At 44.7% G+C, this 21,625-nt stretch overlaps 1 protein-coding gene across 2 annotated transcripts in view; it reads right to left on the minus strand.

Annotated features, from left to right (window-relative positions):
- Positions 1-21,625, minus strand: part of Sulf1 (sulfatase 1) — a 162,511-nt gene that overhangs the window by 124,097 nt on the left and 16,789 nt on the right. For both annotated transcript variants that reach the window (XM_059254000.1, XM_059254002.1), the window contains exon 2: positions 3,969-4,063. The gene's annotated coding sequence lies outside the window, so the exon portion shown is untranslated. The remainder of the gene's footprint in view (positions 1-3,968; positions 4,064-21,625) is intronic.

Here is a 21,625-nt window from a genome sequence, read left to right on the forward strand (position 1 = left end):
AAATTTCACAGGAGGCAGCTATTATGCTGTCGTACAATTAATGCATACTTTTAAATAATATTAGCATTCTGCTGCCTTCTTTAATGAGAAATGCTCAGAGAAAATCTTCTTAAAACAATAGTCTACGGTATACACTGAAATGAATTTGGGAAAGCGTTAAATGCTAGTTGGATACCAAGATGAATGAATTTAACAGTGTTTAGGGTCTGCATCAAATTCAGACTCTTGGGAGCTGTAAGGAGGTGTAGGAGGATCAGAAATGCAAGGTCGTCCTTGGCTGTACAGTGAGTTTGGTGCCAGCCTGCAGTATGGGAGACCCTATCTCAATACAAAAGCAAGCAGCCATCAACAGGACAACACAAGGTCTTACAAACCTTGTGTATTTGTAAAAACCTTGTGGCATTTCCTTACAAACAACGAAGACTTCTTTATAAATTAACCCACCTAAGTGCACCAAACCTTGTCCAACAGTGCCATTTCAGAGCCCCGAAGGGACAATACCAACAGTCTCTATTTGGACAGGCATATTTCTAGCTGGACACTGTGCTCAATGCAAGTTAATAACCTGTTCCCATGTGTAAATACTTTTTATGTGAATATTGAAAAGTTCCCAAATGTCCTGAGACAGAGTTTTCAGTGTTCTTTTGGTGACTTTCATGTTGCAACCTATCTGCCTTTAGAACAAGGATCAGCTTTCAGGGGCTGGAAAGATACACCCACATCGTGCCCATAAATACCCTCTGGTTCCCCCCCCCACACACACACACAAATAATAAACATTTTGAAAAAAATTTCTAATTTTTCCAAGATGGCTCAGCACTTAAGGGCTGCCTATGCAGAGGACCTGGATCTTATTCTCAGCTCACAAGTGGTGGCTAAAAATTGCCTGCAGCTCCAGCTTCAGGCGACATAACACCCTCTTCTGGTCTCTCTGGGCACCAGGCATGCAGGCAAAATACTCATACACATAAAATAAAAACAAATGAATTTTGTTTTAAAAAGTCCATCTTCTGGCAATCCAACTGTAATGGTTTAAATGTGAAATGACCTTTACAGGCCCATGTGTTTGAACACCTGAACCTCAGCTACTGACACTGTCTGGGAGAAGGTCCACCAGTTGACACAGGTCACTAGGGGTAGCCCCTGGAAGGTGACATCTGCTTCTGCTTTCACACAAACTCTCTTCCTGAACTGACAAGATGTGAACAAGTTATTCTGTGAGCTCTCGCCCCACAGATGATGGAGCTGCTGCAGCCACTGTGCCCTGCCATGATAGCCATGAAACTGTGAGTCAAGACAACCTGCTTCCCTTAGGTCGTTCCTGCCGAGAATGCTACTGCACGGCAAGCAAAATCACTAATACACCAAATCCACAGATGCTTGGGGTTTGCCTCCAGTATCTCCTGGTTCAGTTGTTTGAGTTACAGATTTTGGAGGAAATGCCAACCTCTAAAATTAGAGAAGCAGATTTATTTAGTTAGCGATTTTGGAGAATAAACCGGGGCCTTGGCCTTGTTCATGCTAAGAATGTGCTCGTGTGTGTGTGTGTGTGTGTGTGTGTGTGTGTGTGTATGCGTGTTTGTATGTACACATGTATTTAATCTTATTAGTATTAGGTGCATGAACATGCTTCAGGTGTGGGACAACTTTGAGGAGTGGCCTCTTTCCATTCACATTTACATGATTTGGCATGGGGAATCAAGCTTAGGTATGAGATTTCAGAAGCAAACACTTTGATAGGCTGAGACACCTCCCTATTCTCCACAGGGAGATCTTGACACAGAGGAATAGGAAGCAAAAGCTCACCATCCACTGATAGAGAGGCAAAGAAAATGGCACAGGCCACAATTCTGCGGCCACACTAGTCAGTAAAATGGTCCCAACTGTCCAGACCCATTCAAAAAGGACCCATTTCTTTCTATGAAACTCCTTGGACAGGACAATCAAGGCAATGTGAATACAGACGTGATTAAGGAGGTATAGCCAGTCAGCCCTGAAATTTGAATTTTCCAGTCCACATATGAAAAAAGGAGATTGAAACCAGGTCTACTGGGAGCCTGCAGGTTGTTAAGAAATAAGTGTCCTGCACGTTAAAGTTGAACAAAGACTGTGATCTGGTAACACAGAAAACAATCTACTTCCCCATAAAAAGAGTATGCTGAAAACTGAAAAGGAGAGGACACTTAAAGGGGAGAATTTCTCATTAAAAAGAGGAAAGTGTGAAATGAAAAGTGACTGGTCAGCTAAACAACAGAACTGAATTCCAGAGAAGTGACCATTTCCTAACACCGAACAACCGAAGAAGATGCTGGGGGACAGCTGACTTCAGCAGTCCCTTGGGAGAGCAATGGGTAATGTTGAGGTTTCCAACATTCATTTCTGTGATTCTGAAAATTAATTTCTGTAGTTAATTTTCAATGGCGTCATACTCGAGGCCAATCTCGGTCCCAGAGAAATGCCAAAGCACTGGCCTTGAGGTTCACAAAGAGATGTTTGGTAAACTGACTAAAGAAGTAGAGAACTCTAGAGAGGTTCCGATTTCATTTCCAGAACTTGTATATCTTGCTTTTCCGTTTGGGAATGTTTTCTCCCGTTTGCAGGGGCGTTTGTTTTGCTTGATAAGGAAGGCTCCTTTTCAATATCTCCCCTTTCTATTGATTCCACGGGCAGACGACCAGTGGGCTAATTTGACTGTCATAGGGATATCCTGCCCCATCTGCAAAGCTCCTAGACAGAGAAAAGCTGCTGGGGAGTGTCTAGGATTGAATACTGCGACACTCGTCATCCTGAGTGCCCAGACACTTCCGGTCATTCCCCTCTTCACTTGTCATGCAGAGGGAGACTGAATAAAACACCCTCAGAAGACAGACCTGAAACCCAGACAGAGCAGGAGAGATTTCACTTCATTTCCCTGTGTGAGATTCATGAACTTCCTGGTGACTAGAGAACTGTTTCTAAGACAACCTGGGCCAACGAAAGCCTTTGAAGGGAAATCAAGGAAAGGGTGAAGGGATGTCGAAGAGGAGAAATCAGAGACTTGATTTCAAGTATAAGCTTGAACTGGGCTTGAACTGGGCACTTGAGGAACAATTCCTTGGAGTGAATCCAACTCCCGAGCATGCTCTTGGGACCAATGTCTACTCACTGTGGTTGGTTGCCACAGTTTTTCCCACTCCCATGACATTCTAGGTGCTAACCTTATCTTCTTGTGGAGGCCCACAATGCTTTCCTAGTGAGATCTGAGCTTGCTTTACCCAGCAGAGCTGCATTAGAGGATTACTTGACCACGTGCATTGTTTCTAGGTGATTGGAAGGGTCTACACTTGGCCGTGCTAGGGGGAGGTCTTTTGATCCACCCCGTAGCATTCCTATAAACAGCCCTTTAGAAGAGATAGAAGGCCGGTGGATAAGGATCCAGGCCCTCTTGAGGCTATCCTGTGTTTCTGTTTCTCTCCCCTCTATCCTTTTATCTAAGTCTCTTATCCTTCACTCCTCAAGAGTACCCTGGGTAAAATGTGGGAGCTGGTCTCCCAGCGGGCCTCCCACATCTTCTTAGGCAAGAAAGTGTGAAGACAAGCTATGAACAAGGTGGGTGACATTTGTGCACATTGCAGCACACTGAGATGACCAAGGGGTGTGGCTGGCCTGCCATTCATTTCTTGACTCTTGCGAGGCAGAACTCTACCTAGTTTTTGAACAGCATATCACGTTAAGTCATGTGACTTTTTAGAGTCTTGTTTATTATGTGCCATTTCTGGCATTCCTGAGGACTGATGTCATGACATGACTGTCACACTCAAGGCCTCTTTTACTCCCTCCACCAAGATGGACAAGGACATAGGAAGGGGTGGAACCATGGACTCTGGTTCCTGTTAGCTCTTAAACTTTCCCATCCACTAGCCAAAACGGCGCACAGTGCTCAGGTGGTTACAGTTCAATTAGTTAAGAGAGAAAACTTTGATGAGTACCTTTGAAGCTTCCCTGCGATGATTCTGCCGTGAAGAACCTTCATGTCATTTGCCAAATTCACCTTCTCCAGCTGATGGCGGCTGGCCCTCAGCACCTGTGATGGAGAACAAAGGTGTTATCAATTGTATTTTTGTCAGCAATTTCTCTCATCTCTCAGATGATCACCCTTTTACAGCCTCAAAAGGAAGAGTATCATTAGGCATAATCTTCTGACGACCCACATTAATTCTTTGAAGCATACCGGGTAATTCAGGCCTCTTTTAGAAGCTTCCACTCTGCCTTTTCTTTAAGGGAATGGCTTCCCATTCGTACCATTTCATATTATTCTTTGCTTGGATTTCATAGCTCCAATAAAGGAGAGTTCCCCTTTTTAAAGATTTGCAGTGTGTCTCACATTTAAAAGTTGAGGGACATCTAATTTCAGGTTGTGGGATCTATTTTTAAGGGAAATTCGCTGAATCATAGAATCTTCCCAATGCTGTTAATTTGATGAGTAGCAAAGGAAGCCTTTACAAGAGGTTCGGTTTGTTTGTTCTGCATTTCCAACAGGTGAAAATGTGTCCAAAGCAAATGGCGACACTTCTCATTAGACGCAGCCCTCATTCCAATACTTCATTTCATGAAGCCTCTCACATCACATTTTAACATGTACACGGTCCAGGTAAATGTAGAGTGTGTAAGTCAGACAAGGAAATACTAGGATAGAATAGGAAAATGACACACCATTTAACAATTCAATATTTCCTTTGCCTTTAAATTCTTTCTCTTTCTCGTGAAAACGACAGTGTTTAAGAGAGATTTTATGGAAAGCTTGAAGCTTTCTTACCTCTCCATGGGTGAGGGCAACTGTATGTTGATCTACACAGAGGGACCCCCAGAGGCCATGGGTGCAGATTGCTTGCCTCCACAGACCTGTAATCTCTTGGTCTGGACTGGCTTTGGAGTTCACATTAAATGTGGGCAGTTCCAGGCTCCACCCTTAGTGGACATCCCATCTATGCCCGAGGTAGGGCCTCTGGCGCTGGCATGTTGCTGTGCCACTTTCTTCTTGCTACCCCACCCTCATCAAGTCTCTTCTCCTTCAGAGAGTGGCTGAACTCTTTCTGTACTCTCTGATCTGGTACACCCATGCGTTACTTAGATGACCCTCTTCTGCTTCTCATCCTGGAAGGTGGTGAGTTCTAGAACTTTCACATATATGATAATAAACTATATGTATACATATGTGTGTGTGTGTATATATATATATATATATATATATATATATATATGTACATTTGAGGAGAATATAGAAATGCTTACGCCTTTAATTCTGCATGCTCCTTGAGAGTTTCTGAAGGAGAAAGGTACAGGCAAGGGACTGGGTGTATCATGGCTCAGTGGATGAGTGTGTGTGTGTGTATGAGTAAGGCCCCTAGGCTCAATCTCCAGCTTACTTAACAAAAGCATCCTGCATTTGACTGTGATGCAGGATGATCTGGCTGTGGTCAGATTGGCATAGTCAAGGTAGCACTACAAGTTTCTGGACATGTCTCTGGGGGCAGATGGTGGAATTTCAGGTGACAGTACTCACTGGTTATGTGACCTTGAGTGTACTACTTAGCCTCTATCTCAGTACATGCCTTTGAAAAACAGAGGTTAAAAGTGTGAGCACTCCCTGGGTACAATGTGAGGATTACATCCTCTTGAAAAACCATGAAGAGTTTCTCCCACAAAATATTATTACTTGGGCTACTTTGAACAATTAATTCTAGGTTGCAAAGAGAATTTATTTTTCCACACTTGTTTATACCCTGTTTAACCTTTGTCCATGGTTGAGCAAAAACTTGGGCAAGTGTTTTTCTAAAACCATATCAGTATAATTTTTATTTCTTATGCCTAAAACGACAACTTAGAGATTTGGTACAGGCAGTTGGAAAAAGAATGATAGCCTGAATCCATGCCTGCTACATGTTCACCCAGAATCAAACACCTGTCCCTACACTGTAGGAAGACCATCACGGTTCTCAGATACATAATCTACACCAGGAAATGCATGGCATAGATCTTTTTCCAGGTATGCCAAATTCATAACTGTTACTATAATTAGGCACAGCACTAAATACACAACAGAAATTCATTAAACTGTTTTTGGGGTCTGGATGGATGGCTTACAGATTAAGAGAACTGCGCATTTCAGAGGACCCAGGTTCAGTTACTAGCACCCACATGGTGGCTCACAACCATCTGTAATTCCAAGTCCAGGGAGATGATACCCTCTTCTGACTTTTGTGGGCTTCAGCATGCATATGGACAGGTATATAAAGGCAGGCCAAACACCATGTACAGTTTATGTTTTTGTTGACAGGTTTTGGGACAGAGTCTCAGCCTGTAGCTCAAGCTGGCCAGAACTCACTGTGCAAACCAGTTTGAGCCCGAACTCTCGTCAGCCCTCTTGCCTTAGTTGCCTCAGTGCTAAGATTATGGACATGAATGGCTTGCACTCCAGCTTTGATCACTTCCTCAGATAGCATAAACCAAGGCCGAGGCTCCGAGTCCAGTTAGCTGTTCAGGTAATATGTGACTAAAGAGTCCCTTAGCCTCACTTCCTCAGGCTGGTCCACTGCTGTGATAAGACACCATGATCAAGACAACTCATTAAAGGAAACCTTTGTTAGTTTACGGTCTCAGAGTTCGAGTCCCTGATGATGGAGCAAAGGTGTGGCAGCAGCGACTGCTAAGAACCCTCATCCTGATCCACAGGAAGGAGACAGAGAGAGACACTGGGAAATGAGTCTATCAGAACCACAACATTGTCCCCAGGGGCACACCTCCTCTAACAAGGCCACACCTCCAAACAGTTCTATAAACTGGGCAGTAAGTACTCAAACATAGGAGCCTATTGGGGCCGTTCATTCAAATGGCCACCTCGGCATCTTCTCCCAGTTTTCATGCCTGCTGTTCCCAGCCTAGAAATGTCTACTTTTCTCTGCTCCACATGTTAGCATTGTAAGTCCCCCCTTGCATCAGCACCAGTCTCACTTTTTACAGCCCCAATTTACACTTGTTGCTCTCAGTGCTGTAAGCTGAGATGCAATATAGCACTCACTGTGCTGTCTGTTATTGTCACTGTGGCCTCTGATGGTCTTGTCTCTCCCCACAGGTTTGAAGACTATTCATGGAAGGCTATATCACAGGCTTCATCTTCATCTTCTCCTCTTGCCACAGTGTAGCTCTGGTAACTACCAGGCAGTAACTGACTGTCACCATAACATGCAGCCAGGCAGGCAGGATCTGAATTGCATATTGATCCTTGGTTTGTCTTAGGGTTTGTTCAGATTTGATTCGAAAGATATCTAATTTTAATGGCATTAAAAACTATAAAATTAGTGGCTGGAGAGATGGCTCAGTAGTTAAGAGCACTGGCTGCTTTTCCAGAGGACCTGGGTTCAATTCCCAGCATCTACACGGTGGCTCGCAACTCTATCATTGTAGTTCCAGGGGATCCACTGTTCTTTCTCGGGCTTCATCATCACTGCACACAGATGGTGCATGTAAATACATGCAGGCAAAAACTTCATACACATAAAATAGAGACAAACCCATCTTTGGAAAAGATGTAAAATTAAGAATGAATTCTTGGCCCACAGTGAAACTAGACCAGGAAGTGGGTAGTCTTACTCTGAGTCATTTGCCCCTTTCTCTTTCCCAAGCTAGACAATTTCTGTAAGCAGTAGCTTGGCACAAGACTCAGAAGTGTTGTATGAGGCTTGTGTGTGTGTGTGTGTGTGTGTTCATGAGTCTGTTTTTCTGTTCCTAGGATGAGGCGATAAGGAGAGGTTGGAAGACCTCTGAAATCTTGGTCCCAAAGTCTGTAAGATTTGAGCACATAAGCTTGTTCATTAGAAGTTGCCATTTACCCATGAGAGCAGGACTTTCACCTGTTGGTAATCTTCAGGGAAATAGAACTCCGTTTCCTAGCTGTACCTCCCAAGCTTGGGTCAGCTTTTTGTGCTACCATGTTTCTGCATTTGGTGCTTATGAGTCCCTGCTACAGAACTAGCTGAAGGAACCCTGCTCTTTTCTTGCCCCATGTCTCAGATGTTCAGGAACAGAGCTGCATTTCCTGGCTTTCCAACTTCACCAAGTCATCAGGTTTTGCTGCAGAGGAGTGTCATTAAAACCTCAGCCTTGGTGGAAAACGTTAGCACTGTTCACGGTTAGTGAAATGCTGTGATGGTGACAGTTTTTTTTTTTAAGCTGTGTCTTGGAAGTATTTTTCTCTGCACACTGCACAGACACAATCAGAAACATGAGTAGGGCAGCCTGGAGAGATGGCTCAGTGGTTAAGAGCACTGGCTGCTCTTCCAGAGGTCCTGAGTTCAATTCCCAGCACCCACATGGTGCTCACAATCATCTGTTATAGGATTTGATGCCCTCTTCTGGCATGCAGGTATACATGCAGAACACTCATACATAAAATATAAATAAAAAAGCAAAACCCACGTAGGGTTAAGTGGCGATTCTTGTGCAGACGTAAGTCCTTGAGTTGTCCCCTTTAGTCTTGCTGCTGAAGCGCATTCTGCCTTGGCTCCTTTGGCTCTGAAAGTAGTTCCAAACTGCTTTCCCTAAAGGATGCTCAAATGGTCCAAAATGTCCTCATTAGACAGTTGCACCAAGCCACACAAATCCTGGCAGGGGGAACGGTGCATGCATGTGAGATTATTAGTTCATATGCAATAACACGAGACCAGAAAACATGAGAAGTTCAGAAGCCAAACCCAAGAGAGAGCCAGGGACCTTCCAGCTTTCCATGGAAGCCTAGAAGTAAGGGAAACCCAGTACCCTCTGCACTCAGGTGTCTGACCATCTACTCCTCAGATGCTGTGGAGACAAGCAGCCTGGATGGAGGAAGCCCTTGTCAGCATGCCCAGGGAAATCACAGAGGGTGCAACAGTAGTTTAGGAAGTCCCTGCTGCCTGGTCCACATGGCCTCTATGTGGAATGGTCGGCACCATACACAAAACTGCGTTTTCCTCCCACTCTAATTGAGCTTTTGGCCATCTCCAACGTTCTCTCTCTCTCTCTTTCCTGCCTCGTCATTCCTTTCCCCTCCCTCTTATCTTTGTAGGAAGAGGTAACACAGGGTCTTAATCCATAGCCCAGGCTCACCTGGAATTTACTATGCAGTCCAGAATGGCCCTGAACTCACAGAAACTCTCCTGCCTCAACTTTCCAAGTGTTGGAATCAGTTATAGATCACCACATCCAGCTTCTTTCTCTCTCTTCTTCTCCATGCCCCCTTCCTACTTTTCTTTATTTCAGGAGTATGTGGGGTGGTTTCATTCCGTAGCCCAGGCTGGCCTGGGATTCACTGTTTAAACTCATGGCAATCTTCTTGTCTTTCTCTTCCCCACCTTCCCTTCCTCCTGTCCCCTCTCTGCCCACCGCCCTGCCCCTGCCTTCTCCTTTCTTCATTTTGTAGATATGAACTTGCTGTATAGTCCAGGTTGGTCTGATAATTTCTACTTAGCCCAGGCTGGCTGGGAGCCCACAATCCTCCTACTTTAGCCTCCCAAGTACTGGAATTACAGGTGTGTATCATGTCTGCCTCATGCTTGTTCATTACTTTTTTATTTTTAATTAGATTTTTATTTACTCTGTGTGTGTGTGTGTGTGCGCGCGCGCGCATGCCCAGGTGTGCATACACACATGCATATAACACAGCTGTGTATAGCGGTCAAAAGGTTAGCTTCACCCACACTAGGCAAACGCTCTTCCATAGCCACATGCCTACCCCTAGAGTCTTCTCCCCCACCACCCAATGACAAAGTCATTTTGGCAAAAACAGGAATATTTTCATCACATCAAAAGCCAGAGGGGCTTGAAATATAACTTCATGGCGGAGTGCTTGCCAAGCATCTGTGAAGTTTGTGTTCAATCCCAGCCCCCCACTTCCCAAAAAACTCAAAGATAATTTCCAAGGTTTTAGTAATTGGGGGTAGGGTGGGGAGGGGGATGAGCCATCAGAGGACTAGTGGAGTTTAGATGATAATCAAATACTAAGACATGATTTTTAAAATTTTATGTTAGAGGTAGAAATCACTTCTTAAATCTGTGCTTAAATACAGTTCCCCCACCGAGAGGAAATATTATACAAGTTTCCAAGCCCAGCCACAATGTCTGGGGCTAAGTCTCATAATCAATGGCATTTACTCTGTGGTGTTCAGGTGGGGTAGGAGCTCAGAAATCCAGGAAATCCGAGATGCTTTGCCATAGAAGATTAAGTGCTGAGCTTAGAAAGGGTGAAAGGGTTTGAGAAATCCAAAGCTATCAAGTAATCAGACCCCAAGATTGAAAAAGTCGCAGCTTCCTGTCTGTTAAGCAGGTTTTTCTGTTGGCTTAAAATGTTAAAATTTATTCCCAATTGCCAGAGCTGGAAGGATGGCTTAGTGGTTAAGCCTATATTACTCTTCCAGAGGACCGGAGTTCTGTTCTCAGCTCCCACATCAGCAGCTCACAATCACCCTGTAACTCCACTCCAGGGGGTCCAGAAACTCATCACAGGTGCACAAACACACATAATTATTCTTAAAATAACAAGACTAAGTCTTTAAAGAAATAAACTATAAATGTCATCAACCCCTCCTCTGTATTCCCACACTATACTAGAGAATGGCAGGAACTTGCTGGTGGCATGTAGGAGAAATGGTTTCAGACTTCTTCTAGACCAGGTAAGGAGACAGAAGCTTTGTCTCAGCCTTGGGGTGGAGCCCCTACCTAAGAGAAGTGAAAACCGCCTAAGGAAAAGCCTTCTTTCCGATGGGCAGAGAGGACTGCTGTTTGAGTGTATGACACCCCAGGGAGCCCCCCACTTCACTGTTGACGGCTTGGTGAAAGTAAACATTCCTCTCCACACAGGCACGCCAAGATCATGGCCTTCCTCTTGTGAAGTTAATGAGGATACAACCCATCAGACAGACAGCAGGGACCAAGAGTGACACACGAAGTCAGTCCGGACACAGACGTTTCTTGGGAACATTAAGACGTAAGACGGTTAGTCTTCACATTTCCACTCAAAATTACATAGAGAGGAAAAGCTGTCAATTTTGTACTCTTAAAAATCTGTCCTTGAGATGTGGCAGGGGGGACAGCTCGGTCAACAAAGCTCTTTGCTGTGCTGATGTGAGGGGAACAATCCCCAGGTTCCACATGAAAACGTCACCCCAGAGGTGGGGCGAGCCTGTAGTCCCAGTGCTGGGAGGACCCCTGGAGCTGACTGGCCAGCCAGCCTAGTCTGACTGGTGAGTCCCAGGTCCCAGTGAGAAACCCTGTCTCAAAACCAAAACCAAACAAGGTGCAAGCAGCGCCTGAGGGGAAGAACAACCAATGCTGTCCTTTGGCTTACACCCACACACCCACCTCTTTATTTTCTTTCACTCAGTGATACAGTCCCTTACTAACAAGACTGCCAATGACCGCTCAGTGAGCTCTCTTTCTCCTCTGCTTGTATCTCCTTTGTCCTCTCGCGTCCCCCTAGAGCTACTCAGTTGCCTAAATGTAAACCGACTCTAGAAGTTTCCTGTCTTTCATACCGTTCATCCAGGCCCAAGTCAAGAATGTTCTACCTTCTAAATACATCTGGAATCTTAGTCCATTGTCCACCTTCACAGCTCAGGCCCCAGCATTTCTCATTTCGACACAGTAATCTCTCCACTGTTCGCCTAGTTTGTCAATTTCTACTCACTGGCCTTTGAACAATCCATACTTCACATAGTCGCTAGGAGACCTATGTAAGATCTTTCTAGGGCTTGGAGTGTAGCTCTGGGATAGAACTTGTCTAGCATTTAGAAGGTCCTAAACTTCATCCCCTGTACTGCAAATCCAAATAATCAAAACTATTTCTAAAATAGCAATCACATTTGCTTTCCATTTCTCAGCTTTACACAAAATTTTGTTTTGTCTCTCCTTTGAGTGAAAAATCAGACCCTGAAAATGGTGGACACAGAGGAGTAGGAGTTGTGGGTTACAGATGCCTTCCTCACTGACCTGGGTTTGCTGGAAATACAGCAGCCCAAGGAAGTAACACTGTCCACAGAACCAACGTCTTTGTGATGTAATAAATTAACATTGGTCCACACTCATCTTAATAGAACTAGAAACAAGTTGGATCAGAAGCTGCTCTGTGGGTGTGTGTTTCATTAGAATTACTAGGATGCACCATTGTACTGAAATGACTCTCTTGGATTCAATACTCAGTTCCTTTTCAGAGACTTGCCTACCCTCCTGTTCTGTGGGCAGTGCTCTTCCCTTCTGGAAAGTTCTTCTGCATCAGCTGCTTATTCTTTAAAACCCAGCTCATCACCATCACCTTGTGAAAAGTTGCTGACTTCATGAGGCAGAAGTACCACTCTGAGTTGGGTACTCTCAATTGGTCTCTCAATCCTGAACATCCTTCTTTTGCAGGTATGGAATTATCTGTTCTGGTCTGAACCTCGGATCAACAACTCTTCCAAGACAAGACATTTTACCTACCTGTGTGTTGCTACTACTTAACACAGCATGCCATCCATCCATAGAAGATGCTCACTTGTGAGGTAAAAAACAAAAGCAGGGGCTTGAGAGATGGCTCAGCAGTTAGGAAGTACCACTTACTGCTCTTCCAAAGAATCCAAAGGACCCAAGTTCAAATCCCTGCATTCACCTCAGGTGGCTCATAATCACTTGTAACCCTAGCTCCAGGAGATCCAGTGGCTTTTTCTGGCCTCCATGGGCACCCATGAAACGGTGGCAGGCACACATAGAAATAAAAAGAAATCTTTTTTTTTTTTTTTTTTTTTTTTCCAGACAGGGTTTCTCTGTGTAACAATAGTTCTGGCTGACTGGCTTTGTAAACCAGGCTGGCCTCAAATTCATAGAGATCCACCAACCTCTGCCTCCCAAGTGCTGGGATTAAAGGCATGTGCCACCACCACCCAGCTAATAAAAATAAATCTTAAAAAAAGATGAAAACAAGAATAAACGGGAAAGCTCTAAAATGTACTGAAACATTGCTATGTTCAGACTGTCTGCTAGATACTTTTCCTGTATTAGTTCCTGTGCTAGATATTTTTCCTACATTACTTCCTGTGCTAGATATTTTTCCTATATTACTTCCTGTGTTAGATATTTTTCCTACATTACTTCCTGTGCTAGATACTTTTCCTACATTACTTCCTGTGCTAGATACTTTTCCTGTATTAGTTCCTGTCCTAGATACTTTTCCTACATTATTTTCTGTGCTAGATACTTTTCCTGTATTACTTCCTGTGCTAGATACTTTTCCCACATTACTTCCTATGCTACTTTTCCCATATTACTTCCTGTGCTAGATACTTTTCCTACATTACTACCTGTCCTAGATACTTTCCTTACATTACTTCCTGTGCTATATACTTTTCCTACATTACTTCCTTTCAGTCTTTTCGACATTCTTCTCTTGGGGAGAAGCTTTGGCTTCATTTCACAGAGGTCTTGCTGCTGGTCCTCAGGTGATAGCAGTACAAACACAGATCTGGATCTTATCTGTCTGTATCCCTTCTGCTGTGATTGAGGATAAGATCGAGATGATGGGCAGCCTAACATTCAGAGTTGGTGGATTCCATTCAAATTTAGAGGTAAAAGAACTAGGGCTCAGCTTTAATTATATGTTAGAATTTCTTAAGAGTCACAGATAATTTGAAGTACAAATAGCATTTAAATAAGTTTTTCTGTTTTTGTTCTTTTCTGTGACAGGATCTATTTTTGTATCCTGGGCTGGCCTTGAACTCACGATCCTCCTGGCTCAGCTGAATGCTAGGATTACAGGCATAGACCACCACATCTGACTTAAAGAAAGTCTTTAAAACAGACACAATTCCTTTATATTTTCAATGTTTACTAAATAGAGAATAACTACCACAATGTGAAACTTAAGAAATTTCTCCATTTGGTCCCATTTTGCATATCGTACTATCATGCAAAACAGACAGAGCTAGGTAGACGCAACAGATAGGCACACATGTGCACACGAGCACACACACACACACACACACACACACACCTTTCTCACACAGGGTATATGTCTGTCTAAAGTAACAACAGCCCAGTGGATTAATCACAGTGCTTAGAGCATTCGAAGATAGGCATTCTTGCATATTTCTTAGTTTTCTTCCCCAAAGCAGTACTGAGCAATAATACCTTTCCATTGCCCACAATGAGATACAGTCATGGTTTTATAAATGCAAATCGTAGAGCTACCTCCAACAGAACTTTATTTCCTGGGCTTGTTCAATTAACAGTAACAGTTCTACCTGTTCAAAGCTTGCATCTTTCTTCTCTTGCTCCACAGGGTTGCAGAGAAGTGACGTCTAAAAGCCACAGACTTTACCCCTGAGCTGAATATTTCATGAATGCAGCATTCTTTATCGAAACCAAGTTTACTAATCTGGCTTTAGGCTTTGCCAGGGCTTAAGAAGCTCTTGTCCATGTTCCTTTAATATTAAAACCCTTTGGTCTCTCAGTGGAAAAAAAAAATTAATAAAAACGAACACGCCCACTGAAGTCACGGTGTTTGTTACCGTTTGTGGTGCCAGTGCAAGTTTCAAGCCTCCTGTGAAAGTTGGCCTTTACTTTACAGTGTGAAAAGAAACGTCTAACAATTATATTTACCTGAAATTAGGGGTAGTCAAGACAGAGAAACTGAAAATCCAAACACTCACAATGTCTGCACTGCCTAACAAGTGACTAGCCAAGGCTCCTTCCTGTGAGGGCTGGGTGCCGGCACGCACGCAGCTGGAGTAGGCTACACTAGAATGCCCCAAGACAGGTCATCTAAGCACCCCTTCCGGATGTTGTTTTGTCAAGTGAACTATCAGCTGAAACCTTTTCCCCTCTTACTATCCGTAGGAGACACCAAACTGGGAGGGTGGAGACCTCATCTAAACATCCCAAGTAGGGGCAAGATCATAAAAACAGAACTGCACAAGAGGCAGGAAGGGAAGCCCGTCTTCTCCCTGAGGAAAAGTAGATCACCATACTTACAAAAGCCGCCTTGAAAGTCTTCTCTAGAGATAAGGCTCTGGGAGCAGGGAGGAGGCAGAGGAGCAGAGATTAGGTGGCAGCGGGACTTCCTTCCTCCTCCAGAATGGGAGACTCATTGTTCCTTATCGCCCTGACCTCTGAGGGGCTCCAGGAGCCAGGGAGGCCTGGCCTCTGATCCCTGCCGCCCTCCCTCCTGGCCTCTGGGCCTCGGATTTCCAACTTGCAGATAAAGCTGCCCGGTCTGACACCAGCTCCAAGATTCATTAGGGACTGTCTGCGAAGTGCTTGCAAGATGCAGTTATATAAGCCCGGCGTACTATTATCATCACACACCCCCATAGACCCAGCTCTGCCAGACAAACAAAAGGCAGTTCCAAGAAGAGGAGGAGCGGAGGCAGAAGTTCCACTGGGGGTGAATTTCGGGACACTGTTGAACTGACTGGAAAAAAAAAAAAGAAAGAAAAAAGAAAAAAGGCAACCCAATACGAGAACGCAAACCTCGGCAAACAAGCTCCACTGCAGCTGGCCGGCTGGGAGGGGAGGGGGCGGGAAGGGAGTCAGGGTTTCCAGGCATGCGGTTCTGGCGCCTGGAGCACCCGGTACAGTAGCTGCCTGTGGCAGGATGGAATGGATGAGGAAGATGTGGGCTCTGGAAAGCCAGGCAGGCGTTCCAGAGGCCAAGTACTTAGTAAACACTGATCTTTCTTAGACCCGGACCCGGTGCTCTGTTCTCTTTATTCCTGGCTTCCTTTTCCTAATGGTGGTTTGCAGGGAATCTCCTGTGCTCTGGGGAGTCCTCTGAAACACGCCTGGGTCTCTCTCTGTTCTTTTCTCTGTGAGAGCAACCACCCAGCCAGGGTCATCTGAGAAAGTTCCCTGCCACAATCCTCATCTCAGCTTGCTACTGTATCTTCTTTAGATTATTGTTATCCATCCGGTGGCACTCACTCCTTCTCCTGGTGGGAAGACTCCTATCCTGGCGTTCAAAGCCCACAATTTTTGTCTGCGCACTAATTTCTTGCTTCGGGCGCCACACTCCGGTATCACCACCCGGCAGCATTTTAGGACATGAATCACCCTCAAAAGGTAGATTTAACAGTCCTTGCATTTCCGGCCTCACTCACACCACATCCCCCCTCCTCAGTTCAAATCTCTGGTCCCCTGAAAAAGCTCACCCAGTTTCTCTCGTTTTACGGTTGACAGTGCTTTTTGTTACTGTTGCTCACCGGCTTTCCCAAACCTACCTTTTCACAGGCTTGGGAACTCATCTTGTTCGTGTTGGTGGCCTGAGTCAGAGCCTCAAGAAGAGCAGTAGCTTGGTGAGTTCACAGGTCTCCCTACATAGCCACGGCTATGGAACTCAGAGATCCGCCTTCCTTTGCCTCTACTTTCCCAGTGCTAGGATTAAGGGTGTGAGCCGCCAAGCCTGGCAAGCACCGAATTATCTTATGGCTGACTGAATCTCGCCTGTGCCTTCTGAGTTTTCTAAGAGCCTCCCCGTGAATAGAGACATTGGCTGTTGGGGATGTAATACATTCATGAGGGTTGGTGGTACCCCTCACGTGTTTGAATGATTGGAAGTGTTCATACGGTTAGAAGGGAGAGGCTGAGACATGACTTAGTGCTAGGAAGAATCCTTGCCTACCCGGCTTGAGACCCTGGGTTCCATCCTTGCACTGGCAAAAACAGAGACATTCGAACATTAAGGAGAACATCTCAATTTGAGTTGTCATTCTTCAGGACATAAGTCTACAGAGAAGCAGGACAGCTAGCATCTTCCAAGCCTCTGCTACCTGCAGAAGATGTCCTGTAAAGCACAATTTATGGGCCAGCGAGATGACAGTAAAAGCGCTTGCTGCTAAACCTTGCAACCCGAGTTCGATCCCTGGTACCCACTGTGGAAGGAGAGAAATTATTCCGGCAAGCTGCCCTCTGACTTCTGCAACCCCCCTGACATATATAAACAAATCAGTGTAATTAAGAAGAAATAAAGTACAGCTGATTTCATATAATCCGCTGAAATTGGGGTTTTTCAGCACTAAAACACACTTGGGGATGCATTTTATGGAAACAGTGTGGGCCCTTATAAATAAGCAATGGCTCTCTGGTTTATGACATGGGGTGAACACAACCTTCTTGAGGCTTTTTATTAACATGTTCTTGGTGACATTTCCTCTGTTATTCTTTGACCAAAGCAACATGCTTTAAATTCCATGTCTGGTGGCTGGAACCTCCATCCTGTCATTTAAGAGGCTAGAGCTGTTTCTACGAGGCCCATGCTCTCCAGGGCATACAGAATGTTCAGTGAATTAGAAGAATTCCCCCGCCTCCTCTAATTTGGAACAATCAAAACCAATTCAGGTTCTAAAGAACTTCAGTGTCAACTTGAGTGCCTCGGTTTTAGAGCTAGATGTGCTTATGTGTTCTTGTTTTGTATTTTAGGGAGATCGGGGACCCAAGACCTCACTGGGGGTAACACAGCCACAGCCCTAATGAGCACCCTTGAAAAGCCCTTCTTTTATCATTTGATTATTTTGTATGGATGGGTGTTTCTCCTACATGTGTGTCAGTGCCCCATATGAGTACAGCATTCTCGGGAGCCAGAAGAGACCATTGGATCCCTGGGACTAGAGTTACTGATAGTTGTGAGCCACCATGCGGGTGCTGGGGTTAGAATCCAGGTTCTGGGAGCGTGAACTCTTAACCACTGAGCCATCACTCCTGCTCCCTAATGAACATTCCTAACCTACCAATATCCTGAAGTACAACCATTTTAATCTTTATTTTACCAGTGGGAAAAGCACATTGGGCTGTGGTGGCCCATTTCCCATGTGTGACACAGTCCTTGAGAGAAGTGACTTTTAAGGAGGGAAGATTCATTACGGGATCATGGGTTCACAGATTCCCACCCATGCTGGGTTGGTTCTGTTGTTTGGAGAAAGCCTGTGACTGGGCCAGAACATCACGGCATGGTGGAGCAAAGCATCCTACCTAAAGACACCCAGAAGCAAAAAGAGCAAAGGAGAAAGTTACTAGGGTCCAAGTACCAGCTTGAAGAGAATGACCCCAGTGACCTGATGACCTTCACTAGGCCCCATACTTGAAAGTTCCAGCACCTCCTAAGAGATTCACAGGCCAATCATCAAGCCTTTAGCACTGAAGCCTTTGGGTGGTGTTGCAGATCCAGGCCACAACATTAATCACACAGCTAAGAGTGTGAACAAGCCAGAATTTGAACGCTCATCAGTATGACTTCACGGACTCCATCCCTTCCAAATCTGTAAGAAACCTTACTTTAAAAGTATGGCATCTTCTAGTTATAAAACTGGGTTTCAAGGAGCCTGAGACTTTCAGCCTATGTATGCTTCAGGTGCTTGAAGCCAGGCTGGCTTAGTAGCCATGATTCAGATTCAAAGAAGCATCATTTTGATCTGGATGTGGCTGGTGTGTGTGTGTGTGTGTGTGTGTGTGTGTGTGTGTGTGTGTGTGTGTGTATGTGTGTGTATGTGTGTGTGTGTTGTTCATTTGTTTGGCTTTTAATAATATTTATTTTTAGGTGTATGAATGTTTTCGCCTGCATGTATGCCTGTGCACAACACATGTGCACTGCCCACAGAGATCAGAGAAGAACACCAGAGCCCCTAGGACTGCAATTACACATGTTGTGAACTGTCATGTGGGTGCTGGGAACTGAATCTGGGTCCTCTGGAAGAGCAGCCAATGCTTTTAACTCCATAGTCATCTCTCCAGCAGTTTGATTGGTTTTATGAAACAGGATCTCACTCTACCAGTAACATGGACCTGGAACTCACTGTGTAGCTCAAACTGACCTCAAACTCACGTGACCTTTCTGCCTTACCTTCTGAATGCTGAGTGAGCCATCACCAAACCATGCTGGATCTGCTTTATAGTGACTGTAGATTTTGTTGAAAATAGTTTCGCTACTCAAAAAAAAAAACCATTTTATTTAGGTTGGACACATTGACATCCACTTATAGTCCCAGCTACAAGTGAAGGCAGAGGCAGAAAGATCACTCGAGGCTAGCCTGGACAACCAGGAGACCACGCTGATAAATATTTAAATTATGACACTTGAATGGGCTGGAGATGTGACTCAATGATAAAGTGCCTGCCTGGCATTCAGGAGGCCCTACACATACACAGCACACAGGAGGTGGAGAAGGAGTCGGGAGTTCAAGGTCATCCTGAGCTATATAGTGAGTTTAGTCAAGGAAAGACTGGAATGAGACACTGTGTCAAAATAAAACATAAATTTTGTGAAACTTGGGATTCAGAGAGGGAGAAAGTGCCTTGTCTAAGATTTTATCAGTGGCAGCCTAGATACTCACTTTAGCTAGCTAGTCTGTCCCTGAGACTACTCCACCTTGTCCTGTTAGCTCGCCATTTGCTAAATCACAGAGACATCTGAGCTCTCTGATGTGACAGAGTCTTGACAGTATTATCCTTGAAAAATGGAAGGCAGGAACACCTTCACATTGGCAAGCTTATTTATTTTTTTTAGTCCATTGACTATACATCTAAGGTCAATCAACATGTACCTTGTGACTAATTACAATGAAGAAAGAGCTAAAATGGAATTTGGATGATTCAGGGTCCTTTTGCACTCACATCAAAGTGAGCACTGAAGGAGATTTTTGTTGTTGTTGTTTTGTTTTGTTTTGTTTTTCGAGACAGGGTTTCCCTGTGTAGCTTTGCACCTTTCCTGGAACTCACTTTGTAGACCAGGCTGGCCTCGAACTCACAGAGATCCGCCTGGCTCTGCCTCCTGAGTGCTGGGATTAAAGGTGCGCGCCACCGCCTGGCTTGAAGGAGATTTTGAAATGCCTAGCTAATGCATGGCTGGAGTCTAAGAGTTCCTGCTAGAAAACTTGCTTAAGCTATATTTCTCAATCCAGTCAAAAGTGACTATTCATGGGGGACACAGTAGGCACAGGCAAGGCGTTACTCATAGACAGTAGGTATGGCCAGGGGAAGTGGGCGTCATTCCAGCTGGTGTTGCTGGTACAGGTGACTAGGCTTATAAGCCTTGGGGTTCACATGCTGCTGTGATATCTTGGGGCCTCATTGGGCTCTTCTAAGGCCCAAACCCATAAGTTCTGTGGTTTTTTTTCTTCCTCAATTTGCTGCCTCACTAGTAGGAAAGGCTCTCCACCTAGCTTGGTTCCCTGGTTCCCTGTCAATGAAACCAGCCATACTTCATCCGGTCTTCAACCCAACTCAATTTTCTGGGCTTCAGCTCACTCCGGGCCCATGAAATTTGTCAAAGGAGCTAATCCTGCCCTCCCTTGCAAGCCCTCCCCTGCTAGACACAGACACCCAGTGCTGGCTACAATCAAGGCAGCCTCCCCCAGTCCTGCGGTTCACTGTGTTCCCAGTCCCAGGGTGTACTCTGCCTACAGCCTTGAGTCTCCCTCCCGGGGTGGTGACTAATAACTCCTGTGAATTGTCTCTGTTCACCATAGGGTGCTGTGAGCTCCAATGTCCCCAGAGCTCTAGGGTGGGACCCCCTCCTTCACCACCCTGGTGAAGAGAACAAAACAGTGACCAGACATTAATACTAATACTAAAAGGAATTTATTACACAGACCTATTGCCAAACAGACCATGTTTGGACTTTTGTTAAGCATCATTCTACTTGCAAATAGAAATGAATTTTAGCTCAAATAATGCCAACCAGACCTGATCTTTATTCATTTAAATACCCCTGAGCTTTGCCATCTGTTGTTTTTAATTTTTAGTTTGCTCACCTAGAGGTTTTGGGGTCAGTAGCACGTTCCTTTTCTCAAGAGAGCTTTAACTACAGTCCTGCCTGGAGGCAAAGGATAAAAAGATGACCCTTCCATGTCTGTCATTTAAATCCACTAACTACATTCTTTCAGAAAAATGCAGCAGAAAGAATTTTTTCTCATCTCCATAGATGGCAGATTATAATAAACAGTTTTTTCCATCTGAGACATCCTATCATTAATATATTTCCGAATTCTCAGCCCCAGAAACAAAACTCCCGGTGTAATTTCTTTCCTGTTCGCAAGATTTACAATAGAAAGGTCATGTTTGCACTAGACTTTGGTTTGAAATGAATCTTCTTCTCTCCTTGTATTTCTGTAGCATCCAGGCACTTCATTATTTAGTCATTTCCAAATATGAAATGCTTGTCATTCTTGAACAACGACCTAATCTTCCCTTTGTGGGTGGAGAAAGCAAGCCATTGCCAGCCAACAGATCACTCAGAGGGTTCTGAGGGCCCTGAAGGGCTTTCCTCCATGTCTCAGCCAATCTACAAGGTAAAGATGTCAATTGTTCCATCTGTGGCATGTACAATAGCCTCTAGGCATGGGAAGGTGTTCGTGCAAAGCCCATCTGCATCCGGGCATGGGGCACTCAAGGTGCAATGGCAGGCGGACTGCAAACTTGGGTTAGGCAGGGCTAGGAAGCGAGTTCTTGCTTTGTTTTTATTTATTTAACTTAATTAATTTAAAAGCGCTTTAGTAAGTGTAGGAAATACTGGGTTTCTTTGTGCCATTTTCATATGTCATTGTGTTTTGCTCATATTTATCCCGTCACTGTTCCTCACCCTGCCCTCTACTCCCAATGG

The sequence above is a fragment of the Peromyscus eremicus genome, chromosome 2 (assembly GCF_949786415.1).
Source record: "Peromyscus eremicus chromosome 2, PerEre_H2_v1, whole genome shotgun sequence".
Taxonomy (NCBI): Eukaryota; Metazoa; Chordata; class Mammalia; order Rodentia; family Cricetidae; genus Peromyscus; species Peromyscus eremicus.